General features: G+C 35.6%; 1 long non-coding RNA gene across 3 annotated transcripts; it reads right to left on the bottom strand.

Annotated features, from left to right (window-relative positions):
• Nucleotides 1–2700: 2700 nt before the first annotated feature.
• LOC149068019 (uncharacterized) lies at nucleotides 2701–26865 on the bottom strand. Of its 3 annotated transcripts, XR_016195200.1 has the most exons (7): nucleotides 26706–26865; nucleotides 24861–25000; nucleotides 21753–21813; nucleotides 14610–14706; nucleotides 11970–12038; nucleotides 11119–11266; nucleotides 2701–3443 (listed from the first exon to the last, which is right to left on the bottom strand). It is a non-coding gene; the product is annotated as an uncharacterized LOC149068019 (long non-coding RNA). The 3 variants fall into 3 exon arrangements; XR_016195199.1 differs by having other exon boundaries at nucleotides 11119–12038; XR_016195201.1 differs by lacking the exon at nucleotides 24861–25000 and having other exon boundaries at nucleotides 11119–12038.
• Between the last annotated feature and the right edge of the window lie 875 nt (nucleotides 26866–27740).

Raw genomic sequence — 27740 nt, 5'->3', positions numbered from 1 at the left:
TTTCAGATTTTTGACATTTGCCATGGGACTGCTCCCACTGAAACAAAGTAGTCACATAATATTTGCCTCATGCTGTTAGCTGACAAACCTCCGCGTGATGAATGTTCTGGTTGCAAATCTTCCAACCCTGTTATCGTTGTTGTGTCCTCAAACTGTATGCCATTCCTCTCTCGTACAAAATTATGCAAAACAATGCAAGCCTTGACAATCTCAACTGCGAAGTCAGGTTCAACGTTCATTGCTCGGTGAAATATTCTCCATTTGTTACTTAGAATGCCAAACGCGCACTCAACATATCTTCTCGCCCTACTCAGACGGTAGTTGAACACTTTTTTTCCTAACGGAAGGTTTGATCCACCATAAGGTCTTAATAGATGTTTGTGGAGGGCAAACGCTTCGTCCCCAACGAAGAAATAAGGCACTTGGGGACTTTGTGTTCCGGGCAGACATTTATCTTCTGGTAGCTGGTGCCTTTCTTCCACAATGGCTTTCCACAACCCACTTCGCTTAAAAATCGCAGAATCGCAATCTTTACCATAGCTGCCGACACTCACATGCACAAAACGATAATTTGAATCTGCTACCGCCATCAACACCAGAGAATAATAGTCTTTGTAGTTGTAGAACATTGAGCCACTACCGCTAGGACAAATGATACGAATGTGTTTTCCGTCAACCGCCCCTATGCAATGCGGAAAATTGGCGTTTTTTTTCGAAATCTGTAGCTACTTTTTTCCACAGTTCTTTCGATGGTGTGGGAAGAAATTCTGACCTCATTACTGACCATATAGTTGTACATACTTTCTTGACGATCGTGCTTGCTGTCGAAATGCCTATCCTGAACGTGTAGTGTAGATCTGAGAAGGTGCACCCACTTGCAAGATACCTGAAAAGAAAACACAAAAATTTAGTCAACTCGATTTCTGTATTTTTCATTTTTTTTTTGTAATTTATATACTGTATATATACAGCTGATCCCGGTTATAACGTTCCCATTTAATTTCAAATATTTTAATATTATATTAATATAAATTTTATTTAAATTTACAATTTTTATTAAAACCATTTTTATTGAACTGTGTTACCGCATTTCGTGGTGTTTTTTTCAACCTTCTTTCGTTTTTCGAATTAGAATATCTCAGAAAATATTGTACTTATAAAAACGTGGAATTCTTTTGGTTGGCATCAGCAGTGATAGGGAAACAACTTTTAATTGGGTTGTTGGAGCATAGGGAGAAGAGTCCGTGTAAAAAGTTAACATTTCTATTTTAATAAACTATACAGCCCCATGAAAAATAAATGACATATTTGAGTACTGGTCGTTATTTGGATACTTTTTCCTAAAACATTTATCACTTACCCTATTTCTTAGTACGTATGTATAATTACCGCATTTATTACATGTACCGTAATATATGTATTTATACATAGGCATATTTTAGTTATGAAATTTATTTAAAATTTTCTGATTTTCCTCCTTTGTTTAATTTGTTGTTTTCATTTTGTTTCATTTTAGTATATTATTGTTTGATTCTTTTCATTGTTACAGAAAGAGAAGTCGTGAAAAGGTGGACGAATGTGAGAGATTCTTTTGTGAGGTCACACAAGAAAGCCAAATCCATAAAAAAAATCGGGTGCAGGGGCTTCTAATACTAGGAAGTATGTTTATAGTGACCAGCTGCAGTTTCTTTCAAAATTGTACAAGGCACGGGATGTAGAAGAGAACTTTGAGGAAGACAATAGTGATCAAAATTCATCAGTTGGGGGGCGAGTCTCTCTCTCAGCCACAAACAATGGACGAAGGTGCCACGAGCTCAACCCAAACGACTTCACCCAGAAGTCCCAATCCGGATTGTCCACGGAGAAAACATCGAAAGCCTGATGCATTGGAACTGAAGATGATGAAGTTTTTGGAGGAGGAAAAACCGAACCGCCACCGGTCATTCTTTGATGGAATAATGCCTTCTCTATAGAGGTTTGATGAAAATGAAGTGCTGCAGTTTCAGATGGGGGTGCTACAACTTATCAGTAATATTAATCAACAAAAAAATAGTCTCACTCTCTCCCCACTTCCTCCTCAATATTCATCCCAGCCTGTACCGGAGGAAGGTGCAAAGGAAGGAGGAAGGTGCCTTCTCAATCTCGCCACTACCCGTTTTCTCAAACTCATTTAACTCCTCAAGGCCTTCAGTTTTACCAAAACTTCTGTCAGCCCTCTACATCTGACACTGCAGCACTGAATCGTAATTGGGAGAGCCCTTCTACTAATTCCAATAATAGATCTTATGATTAAATTTATGTTTTAGAACTCAGCCCTCAATGACAGCCGAAAAATAAAAAAAATTAAACTTTTTTTTAATTTGTATGCATTTATTCTATTTGTGTGATTTTACAATTCCATGTTGAGTGAGTTTACAATTTCTCGTTTTTAAGTTGATAGCGAGAAGCGGTATAAACGTTTATCTATATATTTCAAACAATAAAAAAATATTAATACGTAACTTTTTTTTCCACTTACCTCAATGTCACAGCTAACATTTCTATAGGTTGGATGCAATTTCTCATCTTGCTATTCTGCCGCTGAATAAGATCTTTCAAATGGTTGTGGAGTTCGTCGAAGGACGACACAGACATTCTAAAATAATTGAAGAATTTGTTTTCATCTGCTCTTAATTCTGAAAACAATGTGGTGAATATGCCCACCACATCTCTCCTTTGATTGATTGGGTGCACCCAGTGAGCACGGTTGTATCGTTTTCTATACCGTATACGACGGTATACCACGGTATACGGTGGTTATAGCCACATCGCTATAACACGCTTCTTCCGATCCATGATAAAACTGAAAACTAAATGAAAAAAAGAAAGAAATTCTTCGGTGCAAACAACCCGTCCGGCAGGAAATCGGGGTGTGTGAAAGGAACGAATGGACGACACGATTTTTGGACGACACGACAAAATCGTTGCGTGTGAAAGGGGCCAAACAGTTTCCCTTACTTCCCTTTTTCTAGAGTAACCCTATCGTTTACCTTGAAGTCGTGTCAGGTATAGGACACCAGTAAATTATAACTCAAAACAACACGAGACACAAAGAGCGACCACTGCCTCCGATTCTCTTGGCGGCTGGTCGGATTCTGTTTTATGCTATACCATAAAAAAAAAGAAACATCACATGTTTTTACACAGTTGATGGCGTCACAAAATGCAAACACCCAAAAAAAGGGCACTGTATTTTTCGATCACAAATTTATCCAGTGGTGATAGCCGAAATAACGAGACCACACAATGTTCAAAGCACAGTCAAGAAAATATGAATTTGATAAGACACAAAACAGTACCAGTTCAGTTCCAAAAAGCAGTTCCCAGAGATGACAAAAAATATTCTTGTACCCAAGTCTGCGAACCAAAGTTGAAGGTGGTGGTTTGTCTTGTCCAGCCAGCTCCTGTTCAAGAAATAAATAAAATAAGAAACTAATACATAAATCTACTATAATCAGGGTGATCATACGTCCTGGATTGAGCAGGAGGGTCCCTGTTTGAAAAGCCTGTCCCCTTATTAGAGAAAACATGCACTTCCAACAACAAACTCTCCTCCTCGAGCAGAACGGAGGGGTGAATGGGCCTACCAATCGCCCATTTCCGCCTATGCTGTCCCAAAAAAATTCACGGAAAACAATTCGATATGAGTAAGTCAGCTGGCGAGCAAATGAGCAATTAAGTGGTGAGCGAGTAAGTGAGCAAATCAGTGGCGAACAAGTGAGCAAATCAGTGGCGAACAAGTGAGCAAATCAGTGGCGAACAAGTGAGCAAATCAGTGGCGAACAAGTGAGCAAATCAGTGGCGAACAAGTGAGTAACTTGCTTCTCCTACTAGATCATTCACTCAATCAATATATCGCTCATATTGATTCACCCACGCTTCCGACCCATTTTTCTTGGGGATAGGCAAGCATTTGAAGGCGTTTGCATTCATTCTGCATATTTCTAGGGCAGTGGTTCTTAGTGTGTGTGTCGCGGCTCCAAGGGGCGTCGCGAATTTTTGTCAAGAGCGTTGTGACGAGCTGGCGATATTAATGTCTGCTGGTGTGATGCTTCAAAGTGGTTCTTACTTAGACTATTCTGGAGAGGAGCGAATCATTGTTAACTAGGGCGAGGGAGCCGCGAGGTCACAAAGGTTTGAGGACCACTGTTCTGGAGAGGAGACGGGTTCACCCGCACTTCAAGATACTGTATGCAACAGGTGCCGCTAAAAACACTTCCACATATACTTATTTGGTTTCCTCGTTAGGAAATGAATAAATACACCCGAAACATGCTGGTCTTTGCTCTTCTTTTCAAATTAATGCAAGTCTCTAATATACCAGCCGTTGGCGGTTCCCAACTTTCGTTGCTCATATTGTAAACAATGCAACCTGCCATCCTATTCTAATTAGAGGTAGGGCGGTGTAGCGTGTTTTCTTAAGGCAGACTTTTTTTGAAAGAAATATTATGTAAAAGAAGTAAATTTTATAGTGAAGTCCCCATTTGACTCCGAGTCATACTGCAGTGTCCCGATCTTCCCAGCTTTGTTATGGGCCTGATCAGAGGTGAATTAGCAGTTTTACTACGTGTGTGCAACACAAATTTTTTGCAGTCTTCGAATGTGACGTCCTAGGCCCCACTTCTGGCTTGCGTACTCTTTTGTAATTTTTTTTGCAATTCCTCTATTGCATGTAGGAATGTAAACTTGGTTTATACACTCTGTGAGTAGGAAAAGCATAATTCTAAATACAGTCAATCCCCGTTTCAACAAAATCTCCTTGAAACGAGAGCTTTCTAATCCTGAAATAAATTTACGTAAGAACAATGTATTGCAAATTCCGATACAGTATTACGAAATGAAAAATCCATTATAACTAATTCAAAAACAAAATCAAAAGACTACAGAACATTCCAAAAATGGTTCAGTAAAATCAGTTTCAGCGAATTAACTTGCTGAACTAGACGGGAAGAACCGTTGTTCTTCTATGGTTTGTGGGTGTGAGGAAAGAAATGTTGAACAATACGGTGAGTGAGTGAAAAAGAATAGTCTGTAGTAAGTCAGTGCTGCACGCAAGGGAATTTTTTATATTTCCTCTGCTTCAAAATGAGTGGCCTTGAAAGGAAACAGTTTTTGATTAAAAAAAAACTTAAGATCATTTCTGAAGTTGATGCTGGAGTAAATAAAAGCAAAATTTTTTGAAAAATAAATTTTTTAAAATTCAAACCGCAGTTATAGGATCCCAAGACTAGGCTTTCAAATTTCCAAGATGCTGGTGTAGCCTGTCATTACAGGAGACATTTTCCAAAAACACACATGGTTTCAGTACATTCATTCCCGAAATGTACCAGACCACTCACATGAGTAGACTGGGATTTGCATGTGCTTTTAACCGCTTCGCACCCAAGCGGTAGGAGGAAAATTTGGATGACCTCCGATTAACGAATCGGCGATAAATATGACAAGTTTTGATAACCTTGTTCTAATGTAATGATATGTTAGAAAAAGGAAGGGGGAATAAAGCTTGTGATGAGGAAAGAAAACATTTGTTTGAATTTATTCCACTGGTGTTTGGATGCAATATTACGTCCTTGACATAATATTGCGTAATAACGTGATGAAATGTGAAATCTTTCAAGCATTACATGCGTCAAACAAGCATGAGCACGTGTATAGTTTGAATGGAATTTGTATTGTTTCCTTGTCTTCCACAATACTTGTACAAAAAAAATCATCCAAAAACAATTCAATGCCTAGATTCTAGATCATAAGTTTTTCCTCAGAATTAAATTCCGCTACAAGAAAACTTTTTTTTAATGAGAGAATGCTAAAATTCATAAAATCGGAAATTTCTTTATAGCGCAGTGATTTCTTTCATATCTTTGGATTTGTTAGAATGGGATCCGACTGTACTAAGTTCACATTTCAATAACAATTTACAAACAATGAAAATTTTTATTATTTTTGAAATTGATTGATGTATGTACTTTCATTTGTATGTATGTCCAGCCCTTCCCATAAATTCAAGAATAGTTTATAAATTTATAAAAAATTAAAAAAGGAGTTGGTACATTTAACTCTTTCCCTACTATATCCAGCCGGCAGAGGTAGGGGGGGATAGGCATTTCACATTCTTTTATTCCGTGGGCGGGACGCAGTGATGGATTGTTGACGGCTGCTGAGTGAGGTCCTTGTTGGAGAAAGAGGATTATTTTACAGCTAGTTGCCTAAAGAATGACTATTGACAATGACAATACCTCGGATGAGCTTTGAGAAAGACGCGTGGTTACTATTTTTTGAAATTTCGCCAACATACTGATTTTCATTGAAAGTTTCTTTCGTTTTCTTTGAAACTAGTAAAAGATCCGCCAGCTAGCTATAGGCTTAATTAGTAATCTAAGAATTTTTTCCGTAATGCAATAGAAAAAAAAGAACGGTAATTTTAATATATCAGAATATCTCAATTCCTTTTTGTAATTAAAAACTTACGAAAATTTTATTTTGGGAAATTTTTTATGAAACACTCAAAAAGTTCAGATGCACTGTACATCGGATCCATTAAATTTTGAAGGAATCAATGTCGAAAAAGACAACTAAATATTATTGTATTTGCACATCACTGTCGTTATTGTTAATTAACTTACGTACAATTTCAAATGATTTCTAGAACTAAGATTACCGAAGTTCGATCTTTCCCTATTTTTCCTAGCTGTTTGTGTTTTTCTAGCAAAACATACGCACACCAAGAAAATAAGATGTTTCCGTCAAAAAAGTAATTAAATATCGGTAAAACTGAAAGGGAAATTTTTTTTTATTTGTTTTGGATTTATTGCGAATTCTATCTTCCACATCCAACTGCAGTGGTTCTCAACCTTTCGTCACTCGTGGCCATGCGCCCCCCCCCCCATATTGAATCAGATTGGCTCGGATCTCCTGCATCACGGGCCTTCTTATGCGGGAGGGGGAAATCAAAGCTGCATTAGAGTAACTTTCAAGCGGCTTTGGGGGAAATTAAGAATCAACCTGGACCCCGGGGCTCGTGCCTTGTCAGCTCTACCCTTGTGGGGGTCATGCCAACACCTACTAGAGAATTTTCAAGGCCGCAACACGAGCTCGTGACGTCACGTGGAGTGGTGTCACGTGTGTGGAGACTGCTTGCGCTACGCACTGTGGAATCAACTTGATACATGTACCGTACTCATTTATTATTCTGCGAGTAAAATTGGTGCTATGAAATATTTCTGCCTTAACGTTTTACTAGATGAATTTAGATTATATATATTTATATTTTTTTATTTTACTCACCCCCCCCCCCCCCCCCATTTTTCAGTTCAGACAAAAATACAAAAAATTCCCTGTACTTGTCTAGGTTCATGAAACCATTTTAAATATGAGCCACAGAAAAAAAATTATCCTTTTCCTCCTTGAAAATGGTTTTAGGAAAATAAATTTATAACTGAAATGAAATTTTTCTCAATCAAGTTTCATATCACACACCTACAGAGAAAGAAAAAAAAAAAAAAAAAAAAAAATCAACAGAAAGTGGAAGTTTTTTTAAATTAATATTTTCTAGTGGGTTTATTATGTTTTCTAGTGGGTGTTGGTCATGCTCATGCCTCCCTTGCCCTGTTCATAGTTCATCTGTGGCTCGCAAAATAATTTAGTATAGATATTGTACATCCATAAAAGAGCCACTTCAAAGCATAAATAGGCACACACATACACATCAGTATTTCCAGCTCGTCGTGACACCCCTCACAAAAAAGTGGGAACACCCCTAGGAGCCACAACGCACACTTTGAGAAACACTGCCCTGCCGGCTTAAAATTAGTGATAACAAAACTAGAATAGATTTTGATAAACACCACTTCTTGTCTCCAACATTTTCAGCTTCTAATCCACTTGACAGAAGGTTGAGATGCTTGAAGAATTCACTATCGCAAAGTGGACAATAGATATTTGAGAAGATAAGTAAGGGCTGTTATACAGGCGAGTTCCAAGAAAAATTGGCCTGGCCTATACTCAATACATATATGCTTGTAACAATAGCAGAATTTGGGTTGTGGCTCTCACCATCGGTTTGTTGTGCTGTTTGTTATCCTGCTGCTTTTTCGTGTTTGGACATCTCTTTTCATTTTTAGCTCTCGTTCTGTTTGTATGAAAACAACAGCTGGATTAAGGAAAATATTCGCCCATGGGCAGGACACTGCAAAAGAAAGACTTCTTGAAAACAGAAAGACTTACGGGGTGAAAAGATTCGGGGCTTCAAAATGATTTGAATGATTTCCTACTGCGATTGGAATTTAGGGAGGTCCTTAAATATCTGGAAACACGGCATTTAAAATTCTTTTCAAAAAAAAGGATTTTTTTATCGATTCTTAGATTGGGAGTGGAGAACTACGGCTCTGTGGGTACGTACACGTGGTTCTTCAGTAAAACTAAGAAAAGAATAATACAATGTAGTTTACTAGCAAAAAAAAGAAAAACTTTTCGTCTCGTGAATAAGTTTTGAGTTATTGTGAAAGACAGCTTTTGGGCTCCTTGGACTGAAAAGCTAGCTGACCCCAAGTGGCATGTAATTTAGAGATCTCTATAAGTACTTTGTTGGGAAATACAAAGGTGTTGTATTAGAGAAAATCTCCCTTTATTCTCGTGTATTTCCCAGCGCACCTTTTTTTGACCACCAATGCGTCTGGTATTGGGTTCCATTGTGTGATAAATAAGGATTAAAAATTTGTGGGATGTTTATATAGTCTAAACTATGTCTTCTACTAACAGACATGCTACTAGTTATAAGCAATAATGTCCACAACAGAATTTGAATTCTGCGTACGCAGAATTTTCTCGAGAGGGTTTTCAGATTTTTTTCTTCTGGGGAGGGGTTTTTACTTTTTTTCCTGCAAAATATCCTGCACTATAATCTTGGCTCAACTCCCCCCACCCTTTGCGTACACCAATGGTCCACACAATTCTGTAATGTGATTAGTTTAGGGATTATTTTTAAGCTTTACATTTTTCTAGTTTTCGTCATCTTGTCTTGATACATATTCTGTTTAAAACAGTAGGTCGTAAAATATTTTGTCACTCAGCCTCTTAAATCTTTATCGATTAATAAGTTTAATCCGATTTCTGCTGTCACAAAATGCTGTTGATGAGGACAATTGGCGAAGTTTGTTATGAGAAATAGCATAAGTAGCCAAAACTTTGCATCACAGGAAATTTACTGTGTGAAGAAAGACTAATCTTCTTTCCATACCCGTTCGCTTTGTTTGGTCGGAGAAGAGAGCGTCGAAATACTTTGCTTTCTACGAGTAATCCAGTCATTGTTGCGAAAAGGTTCTACAATGTGCAGTAGAAGAATAGACGAAATAAATACGAGGAGAAAGAAATTTGTTGTCAAAGAAGCTCTCCGAAATTCTAGGGTCCATAGATTTTCACCCCTCTGGTAGGTAAAGAGTTAAATGTGGTTTGCAAAAAGGTTATCACGAAAGGGGTCTGTTTTTGGTGCCGAGCAAAAATTAGTTTAAATTTTTGTTGATGGATTGTGCTGCTTGAATGCAAATCACAGAATTCACAGGACCCAAACCTTTCTTCAATCTCTTCTGCTCCAAAACATTTGTATAGCTTCAGGTGGCTATTCGTGGCTGGAAAAAAAAAACCACTTCACCTATAGTATTTTATTCCCCAATGGTCAACCTCACAATTAAAAAAGCAAACCTTACGCAAGAGCCAGCAATGAGAAAATTCATAAATGAGCTGTTAATAGTGCACCTTGCATTTTACAGGACTCTGATTTGCATATTTCCAGTACTTTTCTTTTGTACAGCATCCTTTAAATGGAAATTTTTCCGCAAATCCAATGCAAATCACCAATACTTTCAAATTAAAGAATTTTTTATATAATTTATGAATTTATGGGATGCCCTTTACATGACATTTTGCAAAAATTGGACATTGTGTTTATTTAAAAAGTAGGGTACGGACAAGACTGAAAATACCAATGCCTAATGATTCTGAAAATAGATGTCTTACTCCATAATGTGCAAAAACTGAGGACTGCTACATTCAGAATTGTATGGTATATCGTGTTCACTACTTAAAACATATTGAGGAACATTGGCTCATAACTAGAGCCCGGATTATGTGCACTAAAAAGTTGAGAAATATGCTCTAAAAATATGCACTTTAAAATACCATAATATACAATAGAAAATCCTGAAATATTAACAGTTCCAAAATACATACCAAAAAAGAGAAAAACGTGCATAAAAAGAGAAAAACGTGCATAAAAAGAGAAAAACGTGCATAAAAAGAGAAAAACGTGCATAAAAAGAGAAAAACGTGCATAAAAAGAGAAAATATACAAAAAATATTTTCTACTTTTTTTACGTATATCTCCATGCAAAAAAAAAGTTTTAAAACACGTTTATTAGAAAAGAAAGCACATTCATTTAAAACAAATATACCCACATACGTATATATTGCATAAGCAAATAACTTCTAAAGTTTGGGGGCGGCAAAAATCATGTTTGCCTCGAGTGGCAAAAATTCTAGTTACGGCCCTGTATTTTAACAATAATGCACATAAATGCATAAAATCAAAGAATTTTCAGAATAAGTGCATATTTTTGAAGGTTTATTGAAGCTTTTTTATATAAGTTTTTAAAAATAATATTGCTCATAATATTTTCATAACATTGTTCCCCTCCTGCAAAGAGATTTAGTGAATTAGATTTTTTGAAATATTTTGCAAACAACCATTTTAATCCCAACTGCGGAAGGGGGTGGGGGGAGAACAGATGTTAAGAAAACATGAGCAATTATTTTGAAAATTTTTAAAAAACTGCTTCAATAAAACCTTTAAAAATATGCACTTATTCTGAAAAGTCTTCAATTTTATGCATTTATATGCATTAATGCTAAAAAAGACTAAAATATCCACATGCATATAATCGAGGCTTCACTCATAACTAAGAAAAAGAAACCACAGAATTCCAAGACATTTAAAACTACAAAGAGCCAGAGAGGAGAGGGAAAAAAAAAGATTAAACAATGTCATTTAAAAATCTAATGATGATATTATATTCCACACACTCTTACCCAGGCATTGCGAATATCCTAATAATTGAGAAACTTGTAGAACCACAGTGATGAAATTAGAATGACATGCTTCCACTTTGTGACCATCAAATATCTTCAACTCTCATGTATGACAGAGAACTTTCATACCAAAACTTTTCATCAGCACCTCAATGGTATTTGACAAATGGAAGAAAAAAACAATGAGAGACATGTCACCAACAAAAAACATACAGGAAGATGACAAGAAAGCTTTTATTCGTCCCTTTCACACAACACAAAAAACACAAATCACAAGACAAGGACAACACACGCATTCATCCCTTTCACACAACACATCACAACACAAAAAACACAAATCACAAGACAAGGACAACACACGCATTCATCCCTTTCACACAACACATCACAACACAAAAAACACAAATCACAAGACAAGGACAACACACGCATTCATCCCTTTCACACAACACAAGACATCACAACACAAAAAACACAAATCACAAGACAAGGACAACACACGCATTCATCCCTTTCACACAACACATCAACACAAAAAACCCAAATCACAAGACAAGGACAACACATTCATCCATCTCTTTCACACAACACAAGACATCACAACACAAAAAACACAAATCACAAGACAAGGACAACACATTCATCCATCTCTTTCACACATCACAACACAAATCACAAGACAAAAACAACACACGCATCCATCCCTTTCACACAACACAAGACATCACAACACAAAAAACACAAATCACAAGACAAGGACAACACACGCATTCATCCCTTTCACACATGACTGCACAAAAAAAAACAATACATAATAACACAAGATCATAAATTCAATATATAGCACATACATAATTGTAATGAGATATGACCTCATCTTTTGGATCACAATTCACAGCTGGTTTGTGGATTTAAAAAACCTGAAAATAAAATATGTTACAGCAAATAACTATAAATACATGCAATCGCATCTCAGATATGGTCATTTGATGCATAGGACGACAAATTAGACTTAACTATGGTATGCAACTGATTTTCTTTCTGTAACTCTGTCCTAGGGCTTGTCAGCAAAGATGCTTTAAAGGATTGAAATGGTATCAAGCACTCATTACGCTTCTGAATCCTTTGTCATAATAGATGAGCACATTCTCGGCTAGCGCCTCGAGGCGATTGAGGATCCTCAATGCATACGAGTTGTTTGTTTCTTGAAGAATTTGAAATAATTTCTCTTGAAGTTAATAAGCCCTAGCTCTATTGTTCAGTGCTTGTTTCTATATACAAACTTTTTCCTGGATATGCAATTATACAGAATTTTCTTCAGGCCTCCAACTTCTACCGAATGTAGAGGTTGAAAGTGGTATTTGCCTTCAACTTCAGTACATAATCAGTATATTATACAGTACTTTGATTTCTATACAATTTTTATTTGTTCACTAATGTTATGAAAAGTAAAGGAATGTGTTTACAGAACAAAAGATAAAAAGTGTAGATAAGTATAATAATAATAATATAGGGAAACTTCTTTAAAACTACCACTTGTACGTTATGCAAAAAGTGGCTGTCTGCGGAGGTGACTGCCAAATAGAGGTTTGTATGAAAAAAACACATTTCAGGGAGTGTGTCAAAATAACGATTTGCAATGTCACAAAAAAGCTTGTGCTCAATTTATTTACGTCTAAGAACAGATACATGTACAATGAAACTCAAATATAACGGAAAATACCTCTACAACAGTATTTTTGCAAATCTTGTTTGAAATAACCTATAGTCTGTAATGTTAAACTTCTCTCAATACAACAATATACTTGACTATAACAAACCCTTGGATAACAATATTTTTAATGAGGATTTTAAAACTGCTACATTATTTTTGTTCATTTTTTTCTCAAAATATATATCTTTCAATATATATTTTTACTCATTTCACATATTTCAGTTCTTCGGAGGACGCCTAATGATATCGGTACTAAGCATCATCACCTAACCACAGAAAGTGTTCAGTATCACTACTGTTTATGTGATATACCAAAAAGTGTAATGTGATAAACCCCTTTACTGAGGCAATAAATCTAATTGAATTTGATTTATCAGCTAATCAACAATAATATTTTGCAGTGAATAAATACTTAAAAGCATTTTTTTGATACTATGAACATCAATTTAGAAAAGTTTCTAACAGTATCATAAATTTGATGGCACTTGATAATATTGCCTCTTGATAAATATATAACAATAATTCCTCTATAAAGATATTTTTTTCTTGGTTCAGTATCATTGTGTATATCGGATTTCACTATATTTTACGCAGAACTGGAAATACCAGATCATGTAGTCAATTCTTTAATCTGTATTATTTGAGACCTATTCTTTCTTTTTAGCAAGCACTTTACATGTTAATTTCTCACATTTTTTTCACTCCCTCATGGTTGTTCTACTGAATCTCTGCCTGCTAAAGGAGGAAGAAAATATCTGCAAAGCCAAAAATTCCTCCTGCTTTACCTCATTCAGTAAAGACCATAGGCTATTTCTCTGGTTTACACTGTCACCCCAGGAGCAACTTTTTTTTTTTAAACTGTCTTATCAGCTAGCAGCAACCATGTAGCATTAGCCTTTGTCATCCTATTTACAAATGTTTCCATCCTGATAAATGTTATTCATGAACAGAAAATGTGATTGATCCCAAAAAAAAAAAAAAAAAAAAAAAAAAAAAAAAAAAAAAAAAAGGTATTTATGACGATATATAAAGATTATAAAGTTATATAGAAAGAACTACCAGCTCTGAATGCATTCGGAAGAAAAAAAAGCACACAAACTTGTTTTTTTAAACTCTTATCCATAAAGAAGTGGCCGCTTACCGCAAACAAAAAGGTGGCCCGGAATAGGGCTGATTTTTCTATTATGTTTATGGAGTCTATCTTGTGTTCTGACAAAAACTGGCTGCGAAAGGAAATTGGCCAGGGAATACAGGTGACTGCCTTATGGAAGTTTCACTGTATAAGGCAAAAAAGACACATTGGGACTCGAGGACAACTGTATTTAAAATAATACCAGTTGTAATTTATGATGATTGTAGACGGTGTGCTGTAAATGTTAATGTGGCCGCTTGTTTTAAATTTAATCCAGTGGTGCACAAACTTTTTGAAGTAGGACCCTCTTTTGACCAAAAAAATTTATCGCCAACCCCTACATAGGTTGACCATATGTTCCGGTTTTCTGGAACATTCCGATAATTTTTTTGCCAGTAAACGTGCTGTCCATAACATTACTTGAGGAGATTAAACAATGATCAACTATTTTCATCTGAAACATGGAAGATGACTAGGAAGCGTTTCAATTTCAGAATTGTTGTGTCAGACAATGTTCACTCGAAAACGATTAAAATAGGTAGCAAAGATAATAACTAAGTAAAAAAAATCCAAAACTTGCACAAGATTAGAAAAAACTAATTAACAATAAGTCAAAGTTGATGACCATATTGAAAAAACACTTACCAAGAGAATTCAAACTTTTTGAAAATTTGGAGACCAATGCTCATGAAATCAAAATGACATCCTTCCATTGTCCAGAAATAAAACCCATTCAAGCTCCCTGACAATTGCAAAAAGAAAAATTAATAAGCGAAATGATACAAGCAGAGTTGTTTGGTTTTTTAAACCACATTGCTTTGAACCAAATGATTTTTTTTTTCAAAAAATTACATGAAAGCAGCCAAATTCCCCCCCCCCCCCCGGAAAAATTAACTGGTTCATTGCTAGCCAAAATGTGGTAATTCTTGCATTTTCTATTCTTGGGGGACATTGTTTATTACACCAACGAATAAGGCAAATACACAGAAAATGCAAAAACTCCAAATGCGTTTTGACACAGTGGGTGTTGTCTTTAGAGAAGAAAAAAATATTTAGACGCTAATCACACTGACCGTGGATCCTACTTGGGTTGAATACGGAATCGTCACCCTCTGCTGCTCAGCCGAAAGACGTATGTTCACTTCAAACGTCATGATCAGAATGAAGCTGAGACCGCGTGTGATACTAATGCAGCATCCTCATTGGGCGCTTGTGAAATGGAGCTACCCGATTGGTCTATTCGAGTAGACCTATTCTGCAAGCCTACCATCGGGATGCTGAATTAGTATTACACGCAGACTCTTAGCTTTATTCCAAAGCCACTTGAAAGGTCTTAATGCAGCAATAACTCAATGCAGGGTCATTCCATATCAAATCACCCAGCCATGACACCCATAGTCTCAGATTTCAATGATTTTTTTTTTATTTGTTGCATTTACCATCCTTATTAACCGTGTGAAATATTATTTGCATATCTCTAAATCTTTGAGAAAAAAAAAAATGTTGAAATTTATCAAAAACTGATGCAGATGACTTTTCCGAGGCTCAATTTTTAGGCGGCATTGTTTGAGAAAATAAATCGTAACTTTTTCAATATATTCAAGTGAAATTTTCACTAGTGTTCACAAAAACATACAAAATATGAATAAAAATAATTCATACACTTACATTTGAAATTTACATGCAAAAAAATTATGTAAACTTTGTTTTTGTGGAATTTTTCGTTAGAAAAAATACAATTTTTCGAACGTATTTTTAGACCAGAGGCACAGCAGTTACCAAAACAACTTTTATTTTAAATATCTCCTAAATATATGAATCAAATTACTGGAGAGAAAAAAAATTGTTTTTTGACATTTAATATGTTTATTCTGGCTCGCAACACAAAATTCATCGAAATAAGACTGGATTGTTCCGATTTCAAATCATTCAACTAGATACTGAAATGCAACCCATCATCCCGGACTCAAAAACTTTGAGAAAAAAAATGTTTTCTAACCTCACGAATGACATCTCTTAGGCTAACCCCATTCAAGCAATATTATTTGTAAAAATATATCATAACTTTGCAGATTTTCAATATATTCAAATGAAATTTCCACTAAAATGCTCACAAAAAAAAAAAAAATGCAGATTATGAATAGAAAAAATGAAAAACCTTAAATTTAAATTACTTTTTTCCTCTAAGGTTTTTATTATTTTTATTTTTAACAATTTTTTAAACACTTTTTTTTTGGATGCACAGCATGAATTTTCAATTTTTTTTTAAATTTAATCCTATTAATATATTAAGAAGACTGTAGAAAAGTAAACATTATTTTGACAGTTAATACATTTGAGTAACAAAACGCAATTGTACTTATATGACTATATTAATTATATTTGTACATTTTGACTTAATATAATGATTCATGCTTGGTAAAAAGAAATTTATATTTTATTTTTCATGTACGCTTATACATTTATTACAGTATTCAGTAAATTAAGTTTCATGAGTAGTTAATGCAATAATTCAAAATAATAAATTTTAAAATTCTAGGATTAAATGAATTCATGAAATAATTGTAAATGTTAATGTAATGTGTCAAATGGGAGTTGGTGAAAAAAAAAGGTTTGGGTGAATAAAATAATTTTTCAAATCAAACCTTCATGTTCAGATTTTACCACAACAGTTAAATTTTTTTTTAAATTACTTTGATTTTTACAGCATATATTTTAATAAACATATTTAATGTATATGATAAATATGAAATGGTTATACTTGTGTGAAAAAAAAATCTACATTATAATATTTAACACAAGCCTCTATATATTTTTCCCAAGAAATAATTTAAAATTGCTGATAAAAAGCCAGAATATGAGGCATCAAATCACAAAGAATGAAATAATTATCAGCTACAACCTAATTGTTGTAGCTGAGGCAGATGGAAGAGAGTAGACTTGAAAACCTAATGTATATAATGTCTGGTGGTGATATATAAGATGTGATGTTTCTTGTTGTGACAATGATTGTAAAAAATAATAGCTTCTATGAAGATATAAACTATGGCACACTGGTCTTCGGAGGGCAGCTGGTGTCTTATTTAATTATAAGACTTTATAATCCCAGCAGGTGATGATAAAGTCACTGCTGCTGCTTCATTGCGAAAACTAAAACAAAAGTGTTAGAACTGAACTGCCCTCCCGGATCAAATGATGCAAGTCTCAATTATGATCTTGCTGAAGACAGAATGTGCTCCATAAAGTAGCCTACTCCAGGGTTAGCAAATTTTTCTTACGATAACACAATTTCCATTTGAGCTAAATATTTTATATCATCATTTTGGTATTCAAAGTAAAATGTGTCAGAAAAGACACTTGAAATTTATAGTGTTGGAAAAAAAACCTCGATCTGACTGTCATAAAAAGTGTTATTGCAAAAGTGTAAAATCTGTTACCCATTACATCATTGGACCCATCGGACATCAATATTGAGGAGTGGAGCAAATTCTGAACATTTATCTACTGTGTGTTTAAGCATCATAGAACTTTTTTCTCAAAGTATGAAATATATCTGAAAGCATGCTTTAATCCTTTAAAATGTCATAAGAAAAAAATAAAAAAGGTTTAAGGATAGTAAACTTGTATTTTTCATGTATAAATTAAATAAATGGTTGTACAAAATCAATTCCAGGGCAAAAAATGTGCCATGCCTGTAGGGACAGTGAATATAAACAATAAATTAGGTGAAGAAACTGAATACTGTGAAGAGATGAACAGTGACAGTAATGTAGAGAAGTAACTTGGAAAAATGTCAATTATTAAACAAGAAGCACTTGAAGAAATTCATCTCTACAGAACATAGAAGAGTCACCAATTAAACTTCATAGGGTAGCTCCACAGTGCAAGTCAAACAATGCCAAAAGAAAAAGTTGAATCTGCTTGCAACACTTTAAAATCAAATGTTTGTAAAGTTTTTGAAGAATTACCAGAAAATGAATCTCAAAGCACACTTAATGAAGATAATAAACAGAAAGCAAATATTTCTAATTAACTTTATCAAAATAATCATAAGATTCAATTTAACCATCACAACAAGGGGAAAACTGAAAATTTTAACTCTGGCCCCTGCTTTAAGAAAGGGGAACAAGGAAAAAAATCTGAAGAGTTCAATGTCACTGAATATGCTGTGCGAAAAACAGGAGAGCTTTTGTAAATGAAAAAGCAAAAATAAGCCATTGTGTTATTATAAAAGAATGCAATGAAATCGTGGAAATTTAATTGTAATCTAATTTTTTAATGCAAAGGTTTAAATTTTCTTTCCTAGTCATAATCTAAATTTTTTTGTGAGCATTTTAGTAGAAATTTCATTTGAATATATTGAAAATCTGCAAAGTTACGATATATTTTCACAAATAATATTGCTTGAATGGGGTTAGCCTAAGAGATGTCATTCGTGAGGTTAGAAAACATTTTTCTCAAAAAGTTTGAGATATGTACATGAAACTTTGCATGGTCAACAAGCATGGTAGAAGCAATGAATAAAAAATAATAATTGGAATCCGGGATGATGGGTTGCATTTCAGTATCTAGTTGAATGATTTGAAATCGGAACAATCCAGTCTTATTTCGATGAATTTTGTGTTGCGAGCCAGAATAAACATATTAAAGGTCAAAAAACAATTTTTATTTTTCTCCAGTAATTTAATTCATATATTTATGAGAAATTTAAAATAAAAGTTGTTTTGGTAACTGCTGTGCCTCTGGTCTAAAAATATGTTTGAAAAATTACATTTTTTCTAATGAAAAATTCCACAAAAACAAAGTTTACATAATTATTTTGCATGTAAATTTCAAATGTAAGTGTATGAATTATTTTTATTCATATTCTGTATGTTTTTGTGAACACTTTAATGAAAATTTCACTTTGTAGCCTCATAGGGTTGAAACTACTATATTTTTATTTTCAAGGGACTGAAAATTTACATCTGGGGCGAAAAAAACCGGCTTACGACAACATATACACCGCGTGGGCGACATCAGAACAACTTTGTTCGACCCACTCTCGAACAAAACTGCCAGGAGAGCGAATCTCGGGCGCGCCACCTATATTGCGCATGAGGAAGGAGCATGAGGAAAGCAAGTTTTATATGCTGTATATATCATACATAAATATAATACACCTAGTAATATTGGCAACTATATATATATTTATGTAATTATTATATCAATGGTAGGTCATTACGGAAAATTCTCAAGGGGAGACAAAATATTGTCTTGCATCATATGATTATGGGTTTATAAAATAGGTTTAATAGCATTGAATACATAGATTTATTAATGTATTTCTCTTTAGAGTGTGACAATGCAATGAAACCATTAGAAAGCATAATGTTTGTGAGTAAGTGCAGTTTAAGGTGTAATTTTTAATAGGTTTTTACACAGATTTTTTTGGGTTAGGAAAAAAAAATCAGACCAGCCCAGAACCAGCAAAGCACAATGCAAGAAAATTTCACAGAAAATGATCAAAAAAACTTGCTGTATTTGTGTCTCTCATCGGCAGATCCGTACTCTTCAAATGCTTACAATGTGGACTTTCTTACCCTCTGGGAATAAGGAGCCATTCAAGTATTACGCAAGCAATTTTTTGACATTTTTGACCCCCTTCCTCGTCAGCAAAAGTAAAAAAACCTCCAATTCCCCTCCCCCCCCCCCCCCCGGCAAAATTTTGTCATCACTGCCCAGACGAAAAAAAATGTTTTAATTCAAAAAATATTTTGAAAGAAAATACATTTATATGTTATTATAATCAATAATTTTTGTTAATTTCAATGCTATTCGAAGGGTAAGAGCTCAAAATTTCTGAGAAATTCATTGCGACCCACCCTTTAAGCCATATATGATAAGCCCTTGACCTGCGGACCAAATGTGACCCTGAAGGTTATCCAATGTAGATTGATAACCTGAAACCTAATTGCGTAAAAATGAACTAAGCGGCCCATGGCACATTTTCAGATCACTGAAGTAGGCCTCAAAGATCACTTTCACATTCGAAAATCACCTAAGTAACCCACAGCACAGTTACAGAACACTTAAACGATCTGTGGCACATTTAAAGATCCCTTGAGTGACATGTGGCAGTTTTAGAGCACTTAAGCAGCCCCCAGTGCGGTTCTACATATCACTCAAGTTACCCGCAGAACATTCCCAGACTATTTAAGTGATCCGTGGCATAATTACGGATCACTTGAGTGATGCGTGGTACAGTTCCAGAATACTGGAAGGAACCGTCAAACATTTAGAGATAATTAAAGTGGCTCTGTAAGGGACTTATCAATAGGTGTAGAATGTTAGTTCAGTTGCCCAATAAATATCGAAAGGTTTTTCCCGTTTTTGGCACACCAAATAAGTTACCATTAAGAATATTTCATATTTTCATAAAGGTTGGCTGATGACGTAGGCATCATCCAAACATCCCCCCTCCTCCCATCGATGCTGATGTAATACTTGAATGACCCCTAATGCTGAAAACATTGGCCAAAAAAAATTCTGAAAGGACACATGGCCATCAACACAACTGCAACCCCTTTCTTTGTGGATTGCCATGTCTGCATATTCTCAGAAACAAGCAACAAACAAATCACTCTAAATAGATATTGGAGAGCTCGCTGGCTATTTTCTTATACATCAGATATCACTCCAAAATAAATGACTATTGCGGTGAGAATATACAAGAAGTGGTGTTGCAGCGACGCATTTTCAGCGCATACAAAAATTGTGCACATTTGATGGATATAAATAAATATGGATAGTTTTTCTAAAAGATTTGAGTTGAAGTTTTGCTTCTAATAAATGAAGAAACTCGTGAACGTGACAGGATAAAATAGTCATACATCCCTTTCTTTCATAATTAGACAGGGCAACACTAAAAACATAACCCTAGATAAACTACATTCTAACTTTTTATTTACTTTTGTTAGACAAGCGATTGAGTTAAATAATACATATTTGTTTTAATGATTGTATTACTCTTTTTAGCATTTTGTTTTGTGATACATTATAGAAATTAATATAAAGTATACCTATACAGTGTTCTGTTAATGGACCAAGATAAAAACTAAAAACTCAGAGGGTTGTTAGCAGACATCAAGAGGAACAAAAATTACAACAGAACACGGTGTCGCAAATCACGTTGAGAGGGTGAAAATAGCAAAAAATGCATGTAGGTTTCGACGTGACACTGGGGAACAACAAAAAGTACAATAATAACTACAAAAACATTTATTTGATAAATTACTACAAGAGTTGTTGGAAGTGGTAGCCGCTGACGTCATTGCACAGTCTACAACCACGTGGAAACGATTTCCAGATGCACTCTAAGATACCAGGTATGCTTTTGATGTCTGCCGCAGCGACGACAATCTGCACTATGAGATCCGCCAGTGTGTCCACAGGCGTTGTATAAATGGTTGTAACGTCAGATATGGTGAGCAAACCCATGAACACATTCAGCGATCAAGTGACATCCACCTTTTGTCTTCTCTGGACCCAGAGCCTGCATCCCTTTTTTCGCCATTTTCACCCTCTCAACGTGGTTTGCGACACCATGTCCCATTTCAATTTTCGTTCCTCTTGATGCCTACTAACAACCCTTTGAGTTTGTCGGCCTATTAACAGATCAGCTTGTATATGTATATTTGCTGTATATAATTACGCACACAATATATATACACTATATATATATATATATTTTCAATGGGGGAATTTGAAATTGATTTGAAACACTAAATACGAAAATTTATTCTGTACTTATGTATCCCAACGCATCTTCAGATGGAAAACTTATAGCTGGTTTGAGGATTTGAATGATCTGAAAATGAACAAAAAGACAGTATAGGTGCTACGATATATATGAATTTTATATTTTACAAAGCAGGCACTATGCAAGGAAAAACGATTTTATCCAGACAAATCCGATAACAAACTATTTATGTGAAAGCATCCCCAGTTTTGTTTATCAAACCAGTTATACAGTTGGACCCACTTTATAACGAGCCCACTTTTAACAAGTGTTATCATTTCAAGAATAAATGCATTTTGTTTGGTATAATGCTAACTGTACAGCAATTCTGTCATTTATAACAAGTGGGGGTTTTTTTTCACGGTTTTTTTTTTCTTAAAAAGGGAAACTTGAGAAAAAAAAAAGTATGTCAATGAAAAAACCAGAACTGAGTTTTGGTAACATGAAAACACATTTTGACAAGGAATGACCATCAATAAAATTATTCGGCAAAAGACCTATCAGGCTATCGCCCTTCAAAGTTTGTTGTTAATATGCAGAAACAGCGAGAGAAGTTAATATAGAAAATGAGGATAAGAAACCCAAAATGGCTAATTGGAATTTTAAGAACTCCCGAGCCCTTACTTTACTTCCAATGCAAATATGTTTCCACGTGTTTGAACGTGAGAATCAACTCTGAAATTTTCCTTTCCCATGTATTGTGTGTTCTTGATGAAAAAATATCCAAAAAGAATGCCCAAAAGCAAAGTTTTTTACTGTCAAAGAATTTTAACTGTAAATCATCATGGACATAGAAATCTACTTCTACTCGTTCATTCTATGCATTCTCATCCCCATAGTAAATCATAAAGTTGGTAGAAAAAAATTGGGGGGGGGGGAAATCAGTCAAATATCTGATATAACCTTATTCATGCTCGCTACAAATAATTTTCGCACTTAATTTCCAGAGTTTCATTTTTTTTTTTGCTCAAAAACAGATTTAAGGAGTGACTGGATAGAATTTTTGCTGAAAACGAGCTCCACGTTATAAGCAGTTCTAAAAATGATGCAATGAGTTAGGTGTAATAAATACATTTACGTTGCGGCTGGTACTTCATTCAAACCAGGGGTATCTTTTCAGTCTGTGAGCTTCCTCTCCTCAGTGGCAACAAATTGGTGTTTTATCTCGCTATCTTGTTACAGTAGAACCTATCAATAACCGGACATCCAAAAATTTTACCCACTAATGAGGAGTGTGTTAAGGAACAGTAAAATACAATGAGTTATGGTGACATAATATTCAAATAAGTGTTCGTTATGGGAGGTTTTACTGCATTACTTTTTTCAGGAACATACTTCTGGGGCCCAGGTAAGTTCCCCCCCCCCCCCCACATTAAAATCCTTATATTACTTGAATGTGGTTAACAGTCAACCTAACTGAATGGTTACCACCTGTTTCAGTTTGTTGGACATTTGTGTGGTTCATTTTAGTTTTTTCAAAGGCTTGTATTTGTTACATTTTTATGGATTGCCTTCCGCTCAGACTAAACAGGTTGGCTCAGAGTTTGAGTTTCTTGTTCAAGAGAAGACAAAGACCTGATTTTCTTTAAACCGATTCCAGTAGCATTGAGAGTGCCTCCTGTAGCTCCATAGTTTATTGCGGCTATCTGCAGAAACTACGGACAATACGTAGCAGTTGGCAACTCTGCACAAATAAGACTACAATTGCCAAAAAGTCGTTCAGATTGCCAGTGTACGTTAGAAATGGGCTACCAAAATAAGTGGAACATATTGCAAGTGTCAAGCATAAATATAAAGTTGAATGCTGAAACAGGCTAAATGCCTCTACAATCTATAAACATGGTTGAATTTAAACCAAGTTTTTTCATCATGGATTTTTTTAACAAATTTCATTGTCAACTATATTTTATTAATTAATAGGCAAAGAAGCGTCCCTAACAATTTTTTTTTTTACATTTTTTGTCCAATTTCGTGAGAATGACCCATTCATATAAATGCATTCAATTATAGCTTTTTTGGAGAATCAAAATTTTGCCCACTGTGACTTGCAGGAGCCCTACATTTCCTGCTATTGGCGATTTTTTTTAGCAATTTTAGTGATAGATGGAAAACAAATGGTCAATAGCAAGTGAAGAAGATTGACAACTTTTCTTGCCTTTGACTATTCGTTGGCAGTAATTGGCAACTTTGCTTGCCTTAGTTGCAGCAAGCAAGCAAAAAAAAAAAAAAAAAAAAAAAAAAAAAAAAAAAAAACCCAAACCATCTAACAACTTTACTTGGCTTTGACAATTTTTTTTGTGCCGAGCGTATTGATAATGTACCATTTTTTTTCACTTCTATTATGGTGAGTGTGAGCCCCCCCCCCCCCTCAAAGCACAAATCTCTTTGAATTAATAATGGTCTCGTGGAGCTAGTGTTACAGATTTTAACAATTATATAACTTCTTATTCAATGTGTTTTAGTTTTTTTTTTCATTTTCGACACATCTAACCGTTTGAAGTAAGAAAAACATAAGCAAGGGCCTATTATTGTTGGCCATCCCAAACGAGTCATGTACTATGAATTATCGTAGGTCCAGGGGGGGGGGTGTCAACTCTTTCAAAGTCTATTTAAAAATTTCTGACCAGTGAAAATGGGATATTGTAGGTACAGTCAGTACCGCTTAATCTGATATCAACGTTCCCTGCACACAATATCTCATTATGCAGGGAGCAGTTCAATTGTCATTTTACTACGTTAGTGTGGTTTGTATATTGAAAAATAATGAAGGATCGTCATTAATAAAGCTTCTCGAAAAAATCGGACATCAAAAGAATAAAATGAAAATTATGTAAAAATATATTTTGTTCATTTCAACGTCCAATTCGCTGGATGTAAACAAATATAGACATTGTCTCCCTCTCAAAGCAATTTGAGATGCTGAACATATTTTAATTAATGGGAATTGATATTTAATGAAAGAATTCACATTTCATTAAAATAATTTCAGTATTAAAAACTTACATTTAATGAGAGAAATAATTCCAGAAATAACGCAAAAAAATTCATAGTAAACGAAACTTCAAATTAAAGCACATTGAATGGAAGAAATGATATCAGAATTGATGAAAATTTACCATTTAATGAAAACAATGATTCCGGACATTCCTAGCAATAATGTTTAATGAAAGAAATCATTTCAAACTTATGAGTAGAGCTCGGATGTTTAGGCGCTAAAAATAGTCGAAATAGGCAGGCAAAAAGGCACAAAAAATACCTGAAATAAGCACAAAAAAAAAGGACATTTATAATTTCTGGAAGGAAGAAAAAATAACTACAAACCAAAAAAGGCAACGGTCCAAAAACTAGCTGAAAAATTGATTGCATTTAAGTCATCTATTGTTTTATTACAGATAACTATTATCTCCCCCCCCCAAGAGCCTTCAAACAATAGGCGATGGACAATATGGGAGGGGACGATCACCCCAAGTTAAATTGATTTCACGTTCAAAATAAAATGTTAGTAGCCCCTCAGGATTAGGCCACACAATTCCAAGACCACTATTACCAGACACGGAGCTGGTAGAGAAAATGGGCTTCGAGTTGCAAATAATTCTGGTTTATTTGTTGCAATAACCATTATCATTTCTTATAGGTGAAGCATGGCTACCTTGTTGTACTTTCATAAAAATATTTTTTTTATATTACTACATATGCGGGACTCCTTCAAACACGGGGTCTTGTGTAGCCACATCTGTCACACCTCTTCAATCAAATACTGAATATGTATGTTTAATAAATAGCTATGGTTGTTTGTAGTGCATTTATGGTGCAAAAAATAAAAACATGGCCTTGCCTTGTGTGAGCCATGACGTCAAGAGCTCTTGGGAAAATCATCTGTCCAATATACACATACAATACTGTCCAATACCTGAGCGAAACATTATGTGAAGCCTGTTGCAAACAGAAATTTCTAACCTACTTCTGCTTTTCTAACATGGGCTGCGTTAATCTGAAACAAAATCATTCACGTCTAACGCCATCAAGTCAAAATGAGAGAAATCACTTTTCAGAACTACTGCAAATTGCTTATTTATTGAAGGAAATTTCAGAATGAAATAATTGATATTTAATGAAATGAATAATTTCAGAATAACTCCTTCTCAACCAACATCAGCTATATTAATGGGCGATATCACCCCCAGGGGCGGTAGAGGCTTCGAGTTTAATACAGGATCATATGAGCTGTGACTTGAGTTGGGAAGGTGAAGAGAATAAATATCTATAGAAGGGAAGGGAGATGGAACAAAAAGTCCACGAGACTATGGTCTGTTATAACTGGCGATTTGACCAACGATGGTTCCAATTTTCGAATTTTTAGATGATTCCCCGTCCCCAAGGGTGTAGCGGGGAGGACTTGAAGGGTCTGGTTCCCCCCCCCCTTACCCGAAATGTGAGAAAATGACCGGAAAAAGATGGCCAAATCTGTTGTTCCATCACTTTGGTCCCCCCCCCCCCTCAAACGAAATTTCTGCCTACGCCCAGTGCCGTCTTAAATCATGGGCCCACCCGGGCACCTCAAGAGAAACACATATAAATTATAGATAAAAAGACGACGCCCCTAAAGTTTTCCGAGGCGCCCCCCCCCCGAAAATGTCGACGCCCTGGTCCCGTTTTATCGTCGCACTGAGCACCCATGACCCCCACAAGAGGTGGACTGACAAAGCTCCAGCCATGGGGCCCCGGGACGATTTTCAGTTTTTTGCTTTTTCACGCTATAAATTCATCATAAAGGGGGTCTGGTCGGAAGGGGGCCCGCAAAAGATCGCAGCCTAGGGGCGCTGCTCCAGGATGTGGGGGGGGGGCCATGTGAGCACCGCATCTGGTGAAGGCGACTGCATGTTCAGAGCACCGTTTTATATATCAGATAAATTTCACTGATTTACAAAATAAATAAATTCAGAAATAAACTAAAAACTCACCACAAAAATTGAACAAAAAAAAGAGTTCGATTTCTAAAATTAATTTTTCATCGGAATGAACTTATATTAGTATAAACAACGACACGGGAGGCAACATCATCACTCCACGACACTTTCTACACAACTGAAACACTAAAATTCAACTGCGCAGTGGAATTTCTCGATCGTCTGCTCTCGCTCCGGAATATGGCGGGAAACTTCAAGCCTTCTCATTGGTCATTCGATCATCTTTAACATCCGGGAGCTGTTACTAATTTGTTTATGCTGCTGTGAGAGAGAAACGGAGGGAGCAAAAAAGTCGTCTGCTCTCTCTCTTTCTCTCAGACCGGGAAATTTCAAGCCCTGTGATTGGTGGATTGGCGTTCCTTGGGATCCGGGGACTTTGAAAATTTGTTTCTTATACCAAGGAGGGGGAGGAAGAAGGAGAGGCGCGAAGAGTCAAGTGGGGGGGGGGGGTTCGGCTTAATGGAGAAATCTTTCATAAAACAATAAAATCAATTAAGAATTATTACATTTTTAATTTTAGCAAGTTAATCAAATAAAAATAAATTTATATTGGGGTCGCCGTTACTGGACCTAGGGGAAGTCTTAACAATGTCGTGGCCCATTTAGCCCTGACTTTATATATTCAGTGACCCAGGGCCACCCTTAGGGATTGGGCGACAGGTGCGGTCGCGTCGGGCCACGCAGTTTGGGTAGCCCCGCACTTACAGTATTAGGAGGGTGAGAAAAACATACGTAGCCTACATACATGCATGAGGGTCATTCATGTCCTACGTCAGCATCGATGGGGTGTGGGGGGGGGGGTTTGATTTACTGACTTTTGATGACGGGGGGGGGGGGGGGTTGGATGACGCCTACGTCATCAACCCACACTTTATGAAGATATGAAATATTCTTAATGGCATCTTATTCGGTACGCCAAAAACGTAAATGAAAAACCTTTTGATAGTTATTGGGCACCTGAAACTATTGATAAGTCCCCAACATAGCCACTTTAGTGATTTCTAAATGTTTCACGGATCCTTCAAGTGC

Source organism: Pholcus phalangioides, unplaced genomic scaffold (genome assembly GCF_987345545.1).
Source record: "Pholcus phalangioides strain wild (caught in Gottingen) unplaced genomic scaffold, Ppha-v1.0 ptg000027l_1, whole genome shotgun sequence".
In the NCBI taxonomy this organism is placed as follows: Eukaryota; Metazoa; Arthropoda; class Arachnida; order Araneae; family Pholcidae; genus Pholcus; species Pholcus phalangioides.
The sequence above is the reverse complement of the archived record's forward strand: the minus strand, read 5'-3'. Positions and strand labels throughout refer to the sequence as shown.